Here is a 13,978-nt window from a genome sequence, read left to right as displayed (position 1 = left end):
GCAGTGAAACATACACCCACACACACAGGGCTGTGAAACATACACCCACACGCACAGGGCTGTGAAACATACACCCACACACACAGGGCAGTGAAACATACACCCACACACACAGGGCTGTGAAACATACACCCACACACAGGGCTGTGAAACATACACCCACACGCACAGGGCTGTGAAACATACACCCACACACACAGGGCAGTGAAACATACACCCACACACACAGGGCTGTGAAACATACACCCACACACAGGGCTGTGAAACATACACCCACACACACACGCATGCCGAGACACAAACACATACACTAAATGATCATAAATATAATATCTCCCACCGCTCATCCAACCAGTGGAGTGTCTAGGGGGTGGCCCAGGGTGACCACAGCTCCTCCTTTAATCTGATTGGCCTCACCCCCCCCCCCCCCCCAGCAATTCTGAGATCTGATAGGTCATCTCTGAATACATTGATCATTTTGACCAAGACATGCAAGTGAGAAAGCATCCGAGCGAACAAAACAACGACACTCTGTCCAATCCAAGATGGCGCCGGTAGACATGGCTGCTCTGATTCTAGCTCCCAGGGAACATTGCAGTATTTTTTGTTTTTGTGTTATTTTTTTTGTTATTTCTCACATTTTCAGTCCAGAACATTTCTTACATTATTACATTCAGCCGGGAAATAACTGTTGGATATCAGAGCAGTGGTAACTGCAGTGGCATTTCAACCAGAAACACGACTTTCCTAAATTGGATCCTTTGTACATACAAAAGGCGATTGAACTTCTCCCAGATTCTGCTCCAAGACGCCGGCGGCGGAGAAGAAGACCCGGAGTGGACTTCTAGTCCTACTCAGGAGACATGCACAACGTCCTCCATCTTACTAGTATATGGGGCGGCACGCAGCCTAGTGGTTAGAGTGTTGGACGAGTAACCTAACGTCTAAGGTTTACAGAGAGAATGGTGCAACAAACACAAACTATCCAGTCAGCTTCAGTCCTGTGGGTGAAAAACAGCTCGTTGATGAGAGGTCGAAGGAGAAGGACAAGAATTGTGCAAGCTAACAGGCCCGGCTGCAAACAGGCAAATAACGGCGCAGTACAACAGTGGTGTGCAGAACGACATCTCGGAACTCACAACTCGTCAGACCTCGTCACGGATTGGCTAGTGCAGCAGAGGACCGGTTTCCACTCCTATAAGTTAAAAACAAGCCTGTTAGCTTCCACAATTCTTCCTATCAGTTAAAAACAAGCCCTGTTAGCTTCCACGATTCTTCCTATCAGTTAAAACAAGCCCTGTTAGCTTCCACGATTCTTCCTATCAGTTAAAAACAAGCCTGTTAGCTTCCACGATTCTTCCTATCAGTTAAAAACAAGCCTGTTATCTTCCACGATTCTTCCTATCAGTTAAAAACAAGCCTGTTAGCTTCCACGATTCTTCCTATCAGTTAAAAACAAGCCTGTTAGCTTCCACGATTCTTCCTATCAGTTAAAAACAAGCCTGTTAGCTTCCACGATTCTTCCTATCAGTTAAAAACAAGCCTGTTAGCTTCCACGATTCTTCCTATCAGTTAAAACAAGAGGAAGTGGCTCCTTTGGGCAGCGCCATCACCAACACTGGACAACTGAGGAGTGGGAAAACGTTGCCTGATCCGACGAATTCTGGTTCCTGTTGCGTCATGCTCATGGCAGAGTCAGGATTGGACTTAAGCAGCACGAGTCCATGGCCGCATCTTGCCTGGTATCAACGGTACAGGCTGGTGACGGTGGTGCAGCGTCGTCCGATCTGCAGTACCGGCTGGTGGCAGTGGTGTGATGGTATGTGGAATACCGCCCCCGGTGTACCTAATAAACTGGCCACTGAGTATACACTTCCATAATAAAGAACTTAAAAAATGGTACTGTACCTAGCTACCATCAGACGAGTTGTGTGAGGCTTGTGGGCTTTCTAGAGCAAAACAACCGACATGCACTTGTCCGTGAGAGACTCAGCAGTTTGTAGGCCAAGCTGCTCGGATGCTACAGACATTTTCATGGGAAGAGGGATTTTTTTGCGATGTCTCCTGGTCTGACAGACATCGCTGTAACTCTGCCACCTTCCACCAGATGCGGACGGCCGACATAGGAGGATGTGGTGGATTGAGATGCGGCCCATTAAAAAAAAAAAAAAAAATACGGATAGATATCTCTAACTTAAACAGACAGATTTTTATGGGAATGTTTTTAGTATGCTAATTAGATTTCCAGAGAGCAAAAGCTCGCTATGAAAGGCATCCAAGTTTTAAATTGTATTGCGGCAGTGTGGGTGGGTGGTGGTCAACAAATGTATTATGCTTTCCAAATGGCACCCTATTCCCCTTTATAGTGCCTTCATTTTGACCAGATCCCTATGGATGTAGTGCACTATAAAGGGGATAGGGTTCCCTTTGGTACTCACACCTTATAGTTTACAAGCCTCCTTTCCATCAAGGACACGGTTTCATTTGTTGCTCTTCTCTTCTTGTCCACTTCCATATCAATCTCATTTAATCAAATCTCATTCCCTTCCCCGTAGCAAGGCCCATAAATCTATGTTGAGAGGAGAGGAGAGAGAGGAAACATTTTTAGCAAACAGGCCTGATCAATAGAACAGCAAACAGGCCTGATCAATAGAACAGTCAAACAGGCCTGATCAATAGAACAGTCAAACAGGCCAGATCAATAGGACAGTCAAACAGGCCTGATCAATAGAACAGTCAAACAGGCCTGATCAATAGAACAGCAAACAGGCCTGATCAATAGAACAGCAAACAGGCCTGATCAATAGAACAGCAAACAGGCCTGATCAATAGAACAGCAAACAGGCCAGATCAATAGAACAGTCAAACAGGCCTGATCAATAGAACAGCAAACAGGCCTGATCAATAGAACAGTCAAACTGTGTAGTCAAACTCATCCTCGGGATGGGATGTTCTCTGTTTAGTGAGTCCTCCAGATCAGAGGCAGTAGGGATGACCAGGGATGTTCTCTGTTTAGTGAGTCCTCCAGATCAGAGGCAGTAGGGATGACCAGGGATGTTCTCTGTTTAGTGAGTCCACCAGATCAGAGACGTAGGGATGACCAGGGATGTTCTCTGTTTAGTGAGTCCACCAGATCAGAGGCAGTAGGGATGACCAGGGATGTTCTCTGTTTAGTGAGTCCTCCAGATCAGAGGCAGTAGGGATGACCAGGGATGTTCTCTGTTTAGTGAGTCCTCCAGATCAGAGACAGTAGGGATGACCAGGGATGTTCTCTGTTTAGTGAGTCCTCCAGATCAGAGGCAGTAGGGATAACCAGGGATGTTCTCTGTTTAGTGAGTCCTCCAGATCAGAGGCAGTAGGGATGACCAGGGATGTGCTCTGTTTAGTGAGTCCACCAGATCAGAGACGTAGGGATGACCAGGGATGTTCTCTGTTTAGTGAGTCCACCAGATCAGAGGCAGTAGGGATGACCAGGGATGTTCTCTGTTTAGTGAGTCCTCCAGATCAGAGGCAGTAGGGATGACCAGGGATGTTCTCTGTTTAGTGAGTCCTCCAGATCAGAGACAGTAGGGATGACCAGGGATGTTCTCTGTTTAGTGAGTCCTCCAGATCAGAGGCAGTAGGGATGACATGGGATGTTCTCTGTTTAGTGAGTCCACCAGATCAGAGGCAGTAGGGATGACCAGGGATGTTCTCTGTTTAGTGAGTCCTCCAGATCAGAGGCAGTAGGGATGTTCTCTGTTTAGTGAGTCCACCAGATCAGAGGCAGTAGGGATGTTCTCTGTTTAGTGAGTCCACCAGATCAGAGGCAGTAGGGATGACCAGGGATGTTCTCTGTTTAGTGAGTCCTCCAGATCAGAGGCAGTAGGGATGTTCTCTGTTTAGTGAGTCCACCAGATCAGAGGCAGTAGGGATGTTCTCTGTTTAGTGAGTCCACCAGATCAGAGGCAGTAGGGATGTTCTCTGTTTAGTGAGTCCTCCAGATCAGAGGCAGTAGGGATGACCAGGGATGTTCTCTGTTTAGTGAGTCCACCAGATCAGAAGCAGTAGGGATGTTCTCTGTTTAGTGAGTCCTCCAGATCAGAGGCAGTATGACCAGGGATGTTCTCTGTTTAGTGAGTCCTCCAGATCAGAGGCAGTAGGGATGACCAGGAATGTTCTCTGTTTAGTGAGTCCACCAGATCAGAGGCAGTAGGGATGACCAGGGATGTTCTCTGTTTAGTGAGTCCAGCAGATCAGAGGCAGTAGGGATGACCAGGGATGTTCTCTGTTTAGTGAGTCCAGCAGATCAGAGGCAGTAGGGATGACCAGGGATGTTCTCTGTTTAGTGAGTCCAGCAGATCAGAGGCAGTAGGGATGACCAGGGATGTTCTCTGTTTAGTGAGTCCTCCAGATCAGAGGCAGTAGGGATGACCAGGGATGTTCTCTGTTTAGTGAGTCCACCAGATCAGAAGCAGTAGGGACGACCAGGGATGTTCTCTGTTTAGTGAGTCCTCCAGATCAGAGGCAGTAGGGACGACCAGGGATGTTCTCTGTTTAGTGAGTCCTCCAGATCAGAGGCAGTAGGGACGACCAGGGATGTTCTCTGTTTAGTGAGTCCTCCAGATCAGAGGCAGTAGGGATGACCAGGGATGTTCTCTGTTTAGTGAGTCCTCCAGATCAGAGGCAGTAGGGACGACCAGGGATGTTCTCTGTTTAGTGAGTCCTCCAGATCAGAGGCAGTAGGGACGACCAGGGATGTTCTCTGTTTAGTGAGTCCTCCAGATCAGAGGCAGTAGGGACGACCAGGGATGTTCTCTGTTTAGTGAGTCCTCCAGATCAGAGGCAGTAGGGATGACCAGGGATGTTCTCTGTTTAGTGAGTCCTCCAGATCAGAGGCAGTAGGGATGACCAGGGATGTTCTCTTGATAAATGTGTGAATTGAACCAGTTTCCTTCTAAGTACTTTTAGTTGTCAGGGAAAATGTATATTATTTTCTTTAGGAATGTAGTGAAGTGAAAGTTGTCAAAAATATAAATAGTAAAGTAAATTACAGACACCGCAAAAAAATGACTTAAGTAGTACTTTAAAGTATTATTTTTACTTAAGTACTTTACACCACTGTGAGTTACTTAGTTTCACAGTGGGTTTAAAGTGATGACACGGTCAACTCTTACTGTCTAGGAGTCTGATAATGTTGTCATTTAGCCACTGGTCAAAACGATTACACAATATAGTGAACCGGGTGCCATTTTGGACTAAACCTTAGTCTTAACAGACTCCAGGAAGTAAACAAAGAAGCTGATTGCGTTGCTGTAACATAATCTTGGATTCATCCTCCTCACATTTTGCCCAGAGATAAATGATATTATGTATTCAACACATACAGCCAATAGAGGATCCGGGATGTTAAATTATATTGTTTCCTGATAGGTAGCGGCAGGGTAGCCTAGTGGTTAGAGCGTTGGACTAGTAACCGGAAGGTTGCAAGTTCAAAACCCTGAGCTGACGAGGTACAAATCTGTTGTTCTGCCTCTGAACAAGTCAGTTAACCCACCGTCATTGAAAATAAGAATTTGTTCTTAACTGACTTGCCTAGGGAAATAAATAGGTAGAAACACTGGATGCATCCCAAATGGTAACCTATCCCATTCTATACACTTTTGAACAGGGCCTATAGCGCTCTTGTCAAGGGGGACATTTGGGATGCAGTTCTCTGCATTTCCATTTGTCCAAATCAGTGTCTGGGGGATTGATTGGTGGAGGGGCTAGCCCTGGGTCAAGGTGTTTCCATGGCGCTTGTGTGGATGAAAGTATGATGTTGACTGGATGTACGTCTGGTTTTCTTCCTCTTTCAGGCTGTCATCTGTGGAGCTGCTGCACTGGACACAGACCAGACCGGGTCAGACAAGATCAGACCAGGGTCATGTTCATTAGGGAATGCAAAAGAAAAACATTTGAAAACATCTTGCAACAGAAAATGAACGTTTCTTATTGGACTAGCCCAGGTTAGTTCCTCTTTGTTTCAGTCCATTTTCTTCCGTTTGGTGTCTATTGAAGTCAATTATTGGCACTGTACATGAATGTAGTTCGCACATATTATACCATCTCTCTCTCTCTCTCGCTCTCTCTCTCTCTCTCTCTCTCTCTCTCTCTCTCTCTCTCTCTCTCTCTCTCTCTCTCTCTCTCTCTCAATTACATTTCAATGTAAGGGGCTTTAATGGCATGGGAAACATATGTTTACATTGCCAAAGCTAGGGAAATAGATAATAAACAAATTGTGAAATAAAAAATGTACAGTAAACATTACACTCACAACAGTTCCAAAGAAATGAAGACATTTTAAATGTCATATTATGTTTATATACAGTGTGGTAAGGGTGTCTAAACAGTTAAAGTACAAAAGGGAAAATTAAAAACCATAAATATGGGTTGTATTTACAATGGTGTTTGTTCTTCACTGGTTGCCCTTTTCTCGTGGCAACAGGTCACACATCTTGCTGCTGTGATGGCACACTGTGGTATTGAACCCAATCGATATGGGAGTTTACCAAAATTGGATTTGTTTTCAAATTATTTGTGGGTCTGTGTAAACCTGAGGGAAATATGTGTCTCTAATATGGGCAAACATTTGTCAGGAAGTTAGGAAGTGCAGCTCAGTTTCCACCTCACCTTCGTGTGCACATAGCCTGTCATCTCTTCAGAGCTGCCTTTCTTTCCTCATTTATTACATTTGGCAGCCTTTCTTATTACACTTTTATTAACCTTTATTTATCTAGGCAAGTCAGTTAAGAACAAATTCTTATTTACAAGGACGGCCTACCAAAGAAAACGGGAGGTTAACTGCCTTGATTGGATCTAGCAACCTTTTTATTCCTGGCCCAACGCTCTAACCACTAGGCTCCCTGTCGCCTCTCAATAGCAAGGCTATGCTCACTCAGTCTGTACATAGTTAAAGATTTCCTTAATTTTGGGTCAGTCACAGTGGTCAGGTATTCTGTCGCTGTGTACTCTCTGTTTAGGGCCAAATAGCATTCTAATTTTCTCAGTTTTTTAAAGTTCTTTCCAATGTGTCAAGTAATTATCTTTTTGTTTTCTCATGATTTTGGTTGGGTCAATTTGTGTTGTCCTGGGACTCTGTGGGGTTTGTTTGTATTTGTGAACAGAGCCCTAGGACCAGCTGGCTGAAGGGGCTCTTCTCCAGGTTAATTTCTCTGTAGGTGACGGCTTAATTATGGAAGTTTTGGGAATCGCTTCCTTGTAGGTGGTTGTAGAATTTAACAGCTCATTTCTGGATTTTGATAATTAGCGGGTATCGACCTAATTCTGCTCTGCATGCATTATTTGGTGTTTTACATTGTACACAAACTATATTTTTGCAGAATTCTGTAGGCAGAGTCTCAATATGGTGTTTGTCACATCTCTCTCCTTTCCTCTAGCTCTCTCTCTCGCTCTCTCTCTCTATCAGGACTAATGATCTTTTCTGCAAAATCATTTTTTTCGTATCGTTGAAATCTCAGAGGGTCTCCTGTCAAAACATAACACATAACACAGGTCTGACGTCGGAGGAAGAGTTTGACATTTTGAAAGAGATTATTGTCAAACATGATTAGGAAAACAGAACCGATAAGCACAGATCTCACGGGAGATACTGGATCTCATCATTCTCTTTCTTCTATGGTTGTGTATGAACACCCTGGTAAAGATACATGATATAGATGATATAGACACACCCTGGTAAAGATACATGATATAGATGATATAGACACACCATGGTAAAGATACATGATATAGATGATATAGACACACCCTGGTAAAGATACATGATATATATGATATAGACACACCCTGGTAAAGATACATGATATATATGATATAGACACACCCTGGTAAAGATACATGATATAGATGATATAGACACACCATGGTAAAGATACATGATATATATGACATAGACACACCCTGGTAAAGATACATGATATAGATGATATAGACACACCATGGTAAAGATACATTATATAGATGATATAGACACACCATGGTAAAGATACATGATATAGATGATATAGACACACCCTGGTAAAGATACATGATATATATGATATAGACACACCCTGGTAAAGATACATGATATATATGATATAGACACACCCTGGTAAAGATACATGATATAGATGATATAGATACACCATGGTAAAGATACATGATATATATGATATAGACACACCCTGGTAAAGATACATGATATAGATGATATAGATACACCATGGTAAAGATACATGATATATATGATATAGACACACCATGGTAAAGATACATGATATAGATGATATAGATACACCATGGTAAAGATACATGATATATATGATATAGACACACCATGGTAAAGATACATGATATAGATGATATAGATACACCCTGGTAAAGATACATGATATAGATGATATAGACACACCATGGTAAAGATACATGATATAGATGATATAGATACACCCTGGTAAAGATACATGATATAGATGATATAGACACACCATGGTAAAGATACATGATATAGATGATATAGATACACCATGGTAAAGATACATGATATATATGATATAGACACACCATGGTAAAGATACATGATATAGCTGATATAGATACACCATGGTATAGATACACTATAAGATATGATATAGATACACTATACACTATGATAAAGATACACTATGGTATAGATACACTATAAGATATGATATAGATACGCAATGGTATAGATACACTATACACTATGATATAGATACACTATACACTATGATATAGATACACTATACACTGTGATATAGATACACTATACACTATGATATAGATACACTATGGTATAGATCTATGGAATAGAAACACTATGATATAGATACACTATACACTATGATATAGATACACTATACACTATGATATAGATACACTATACATTATGATATAGATACACTATAAGATATGATATAGATACACAATGGTATAGATACACTATAAGATATGATATAAGATAAGACACAATACACTAAATATAGATACACTGATAAACATACACTATTGTATAGATACACTATACACTATGATATAGATACACTATACACTATGGTATAGATACACTATGATATAGATACACTATGATAAAGCTACACTATGATATAGATACAATATACACTATGATATAGATACACTGTGATATAGATACACTATACACTATGATATAGGAACACTATGATATAGATACACTATGATAAAGCTACACTATGATATAGATACACTATGACATATATACACTATGATATAGATACACTATACACTATGATATAGACACACTATAAGATATGATATAGATACACAATGGTATAGATACACTATAATATATGATATAGATACACAATGATATAGATACAATATACACTATGATATAGCTACACTATGATATAGATACAATATACACTATCATATAGATATGCTATGACATAGATACACTATACACTATGATATAGATACACTATACACCATGATATAGATACTTTATGGTATAGATACACTATACACTATGATATAGATACACTATACACTACGGAATAGAAACACGATGATATAGATACACTATACACTATGATATAGATACACTATACACTAAATATAGATACACTATGATAAACATACACTATTGTATAGATACACTATGATATAGATACACTATACACTATGATATAGATACATTATACACTACGGAATAGAAACACGATGATATAGATACACTATACACTATGATATAGATACACTATACACTAAATATAGATGCACTATGATAAACATACACTATTGTATAGATACACTATGATATAGATACACTATACACTATGATATAGATACACTATACACTATGGTATAGATACACTATGATATAGATACACTATGATAAAGCTACACTATGATATAGATACACTATACACTATGATATAGATATACTATACACTATGATATACAGTGCCTTGCGAAAGTATTCGGCCCCCTTGAACTTTGCGACCTTTTGCCACATTTCAGGCTTCAAACATAAAGATATAAAACTGTATTTTTTTGTGAAGAATCAACAACAAGTGGGACACAATCATGAAGTGTAATGACATTTATTGGATATTTCAAACTTTTTTAACAAATAAAAAACAGAAAAATTGGGCGTGCAAAATTATTCAGCCCCCTTAAGTTAATACTTTGTAGCGCCACCTTTTGCTGCGATTACAGCTGTAAGTCGCTTGGGGTATGTCTCTATCAGTTTTGCACATCGAGAGACTGACATTTTTTCCCATTCCTCCTTGCAAAACAGCTCGAGCTCAGTGAGGTTGGATGGAGAGCATTTGTGAACAGCAGTTTTCAGTTCCTTCCACAGATTCTCGATTGGATTCAGGTCTGGACTTTGACTTGGCCATTCTAACACCTGGATATGTTTATTTTTGAACCATTCCATTGTAGATTTTGCTTTATGTTTTGGATCATTGTCTTGTTGGAAGACAAATCTCCGTCCCAGTCTCAGGTCTTTTTCAGACTCCATCAGGTTTTCTTCCAGAATGGTCCTGTATTTGGCTCCATCCATCTTCCCATCAATTTTAACCATCTTCCCTGTCCCTGCTGAAGAAAAGCAGGCCCAAACCATGATGCTGCCACCACCATGTTTGACAGTGGGGATGGTGTGTTCAGCTGTGTTGCTTTTACGCCAAACATAACGTTTTGCATTGTTGCCAAAAAGTAAAATTTTGGTTTCATCTGACCAGAGCACCTTCTTCCACATGTTTGGTGTGTCTCCCAGGTGGCTTGTGGCAAACTTTAAACAACACTTTTTATGGATATCTTTAAGAAATGGCTTTCTTCTTGCCACTCTTCCATAAAGGCCAGATTTGTGCAATATATGACTGATTGTTGTCCTATGGACAGAGTCTCCCACCTCAGCTGTTGATCTCTGCAGTTCATCCAGAGTGATCATGGGCCTCTTGGCTGCATCTCTGATCAGTCTTCTCCGTCTTCTTCTTCTCTTCTCTGATACTCCTTCCATTTCAATATTATCGCTTGCACAGTGCTCCTTGGGATGTTTGGGTAATCTTTTTGTATCCAAATCCGGCTTTAAACTTCTTCACCACAGTATCTCGGACCTGCCTGGTGTGTTCCTTGTTCTCCATGATGCTCTCTGCGCTTTTAACGGACCTCTGAGACTATCACAGTGCAGGTGCATTTATACGGAGACTTGATTACACACAGGTGGATTGTATTTATCATCATTAGTCATTTAGGTCAACATTGGATCATTCAGAGATCCTCACTGAACTTCTGGAGAGAGTTTGCTGCACTGAAAGTAAAGGGGCTGAATAATTTTGCACGCCCAATTTTTCAGTTTTTGATTTGTAAAAAATTTTGAAATATCTAATAAATGTCGTTCCACTTCATGATTGTGTCCCACTTGTTGTTGATTCTTCACAAAAAAATACAGTTTTATATCTTTATGTTTGAAGCCTGAAATGTGGCAAAAGGTCGCAAAGTTCAAGGGGGCCGAATACTTTCGCAAGGCACTGTAGATACACTATGATATAGATACACTATACACTATGATATAGGAACACTATGATATAGATACAATATACACTATGATATATATATATATAAACTAAACACTATAGTATAGATACACTATGATATATATACAATATACACTATGATATAGATACAATATACACTATGATATAGGAACACTATGATATAGATACACTATGATAAAGCTACACTATGATATAGATACACTATACACTATGATATAGATACACTATACACTATGATATAGATACACTATAAGATATGATATAGATACACAATGGTATAGATACACTATAAGATATGATATAGATACACAATGATATAGATACAATATACACTATGATATAGATACAATATACACTATGATATAGATATGCTATGATATAGATACACTATACACTATGATATAGATACACTATACACTATGATATAGATGCACTAGTATATAGATATGCTATGATATAGATCACTATACACTATGATATAGATACACTATGGTATAGATACTGTTACGGATACCATTATCCTGTGTGTGTGTGTGTATCCTGTGTGTGTTTCTTTTCTCTCCGTCTCCCCTCACAGGTGAAAATCATCACTCCCCAATCAGTCAACAATCAACCCATCAATCAGAAGACACACCTCCTCCTGTTTCCTACCCTATCACAGTTCCTTCCCCATGGTTTAAAAACCCCATCATTTGTTTGCTCTAGAGCTCAATCTCTTTGTAAATGCCATGTTGGTAGATCTCTGTTCTATATAGATTTCAAGCTCAATCTCTTTGTAATGCCATGTTGGTAGATCTCTGTTCTATATAGATTTCAGTAGCTCAATCTCTTTGTAAATGCCATGTATGTAGATCTCTCTCTTTGCGTCTTAACCTCTTCTTTTGTTTGAGCACCTCCAAATCACTTTGTCATCTCCTGTGAGTATTGTTTTGGTTATGGTGTTTGTTTGTTGCTGGTGGGAAAAGGGGGAAACCAAGACAAGTCGCCCATGGGCATACACTACCCGTAGGTGAACTTTGTTAAATACACTGGTTAGAACTGGGCGGACCACCCACTGTATTTTTGGTTAGTTAGTTAGCTGTTGTTGAAATAGGCTAGTCTAGCTTAGGGGTGTTTTGAATACTTATTGTTTCTTTCCTTGGGTCCAGCTCAGCCCCTTTTCCTGCTCCCCCCCATTACCGTGTGTTTATAAATAAACCCTGAGTTTGACGGTATTATTTCGGTTGTCGTGGTTATTTCGTTCACACTTTGTCACAATTATAATTTACATGAGTTATGTTACGGGTCTCACTACCAGTCCCCCTAGACTGTCGGGCCAAAAGGGATTCGTAACAGATACACTATGGTATAGATACACTATACCCTATGATAAAGATACACAGTGATATAGATACACTATGGTATAGATACACTATGATGTAGATACACTATACCCTATGATATAGTTACACTATACACTATGATATAGTTACACTATGGTATTGATACACTAAAAAAAGAGATGTGTTTTCATTGCCAACTGTAAGACACTTAAGATTAAAAAATTACACTCTACTCTGTATTCCGAGTCCTTCCTGGTCGTATGTGATGTAGTGTGTGTGATGAAGCACATTGCTCTTAGCCTGTAGCGATGTAGACTAAACATGGCTCAGGGCTCGTTCCACTGTCAGCCCTGGCATATCCCATCTGGTCCTCATGTACCTAATGGAGCGGGAGGTTGTGTTTCAGCCTGGCCTCCGACCCATTCGGGACATACTTTACGTATTCAGGAGATGTATGGGCTGGACGTATGCCATCTACTAATGTCTATTCACTTTAGACAGAAACAAAAAGAGGGTGGTTGGTCGTGGAAGTACTCCGCAACCTTATAGCAATCCTTGGGGCGTTAGGGTAGCCTAGTGGTTAGAGCGTTGGACTAGTAACCGGAAGGTTGCAAGTTCAAATCTCCGAGCTGACAAGCTGCTGTTACTAGGCTGTCATTGAAAATAAGAATTTGTTCTTAACTGACTTGCCTAGTTAAATAAAGGTTAAAAAAAATTATAATAATAAAAAATCCAAAGGTTGCGTTCTCGAATCGCATCGGGGACAACTGTAGAATTTAATCCTTATTCTAACCCTATTCACCTGCTATGTAAATTCTCCTAACCTTTGTCGTTAGTTCTCCTAACAGCCACTGTTAATGATCCCCGTAATTCTCTGTTGTTGGTATGACGCAACAAGTAACCTGGTCTCAGAGAAAGACGTATAACACAGATGTCGGATCTTAATTTGAGCCCGTTTGCGACAGCAGGCAATGAATCCTGCAGCAAGAGGGTAATACTTTTTTGCAAAGGAAAATTAAGTGGAAATTACAAAGCCATTTTAAGCCTCAAATAAACTACAAGTTTTACAGT

This window comes from Oncorhynchus clarkii, chromosome 4 (assembly GCF_045791955.1).
Source record: "Oncorhynchus clarkii lewisi isolate Uvic-CL-2024 chromosome 4, UVic_Ocla_1.0, whole genome shotgun sequence".
Taxonomy (NCBI): Eukaryota; Metazoa; Chordata; class Actinopteri; order Salmoniformes; family Salmonidae; genus Oncorhynchus; species Oncorhynchus clarkii.
Note: the sequence above shows the minus strand (reverse complement) of the source record.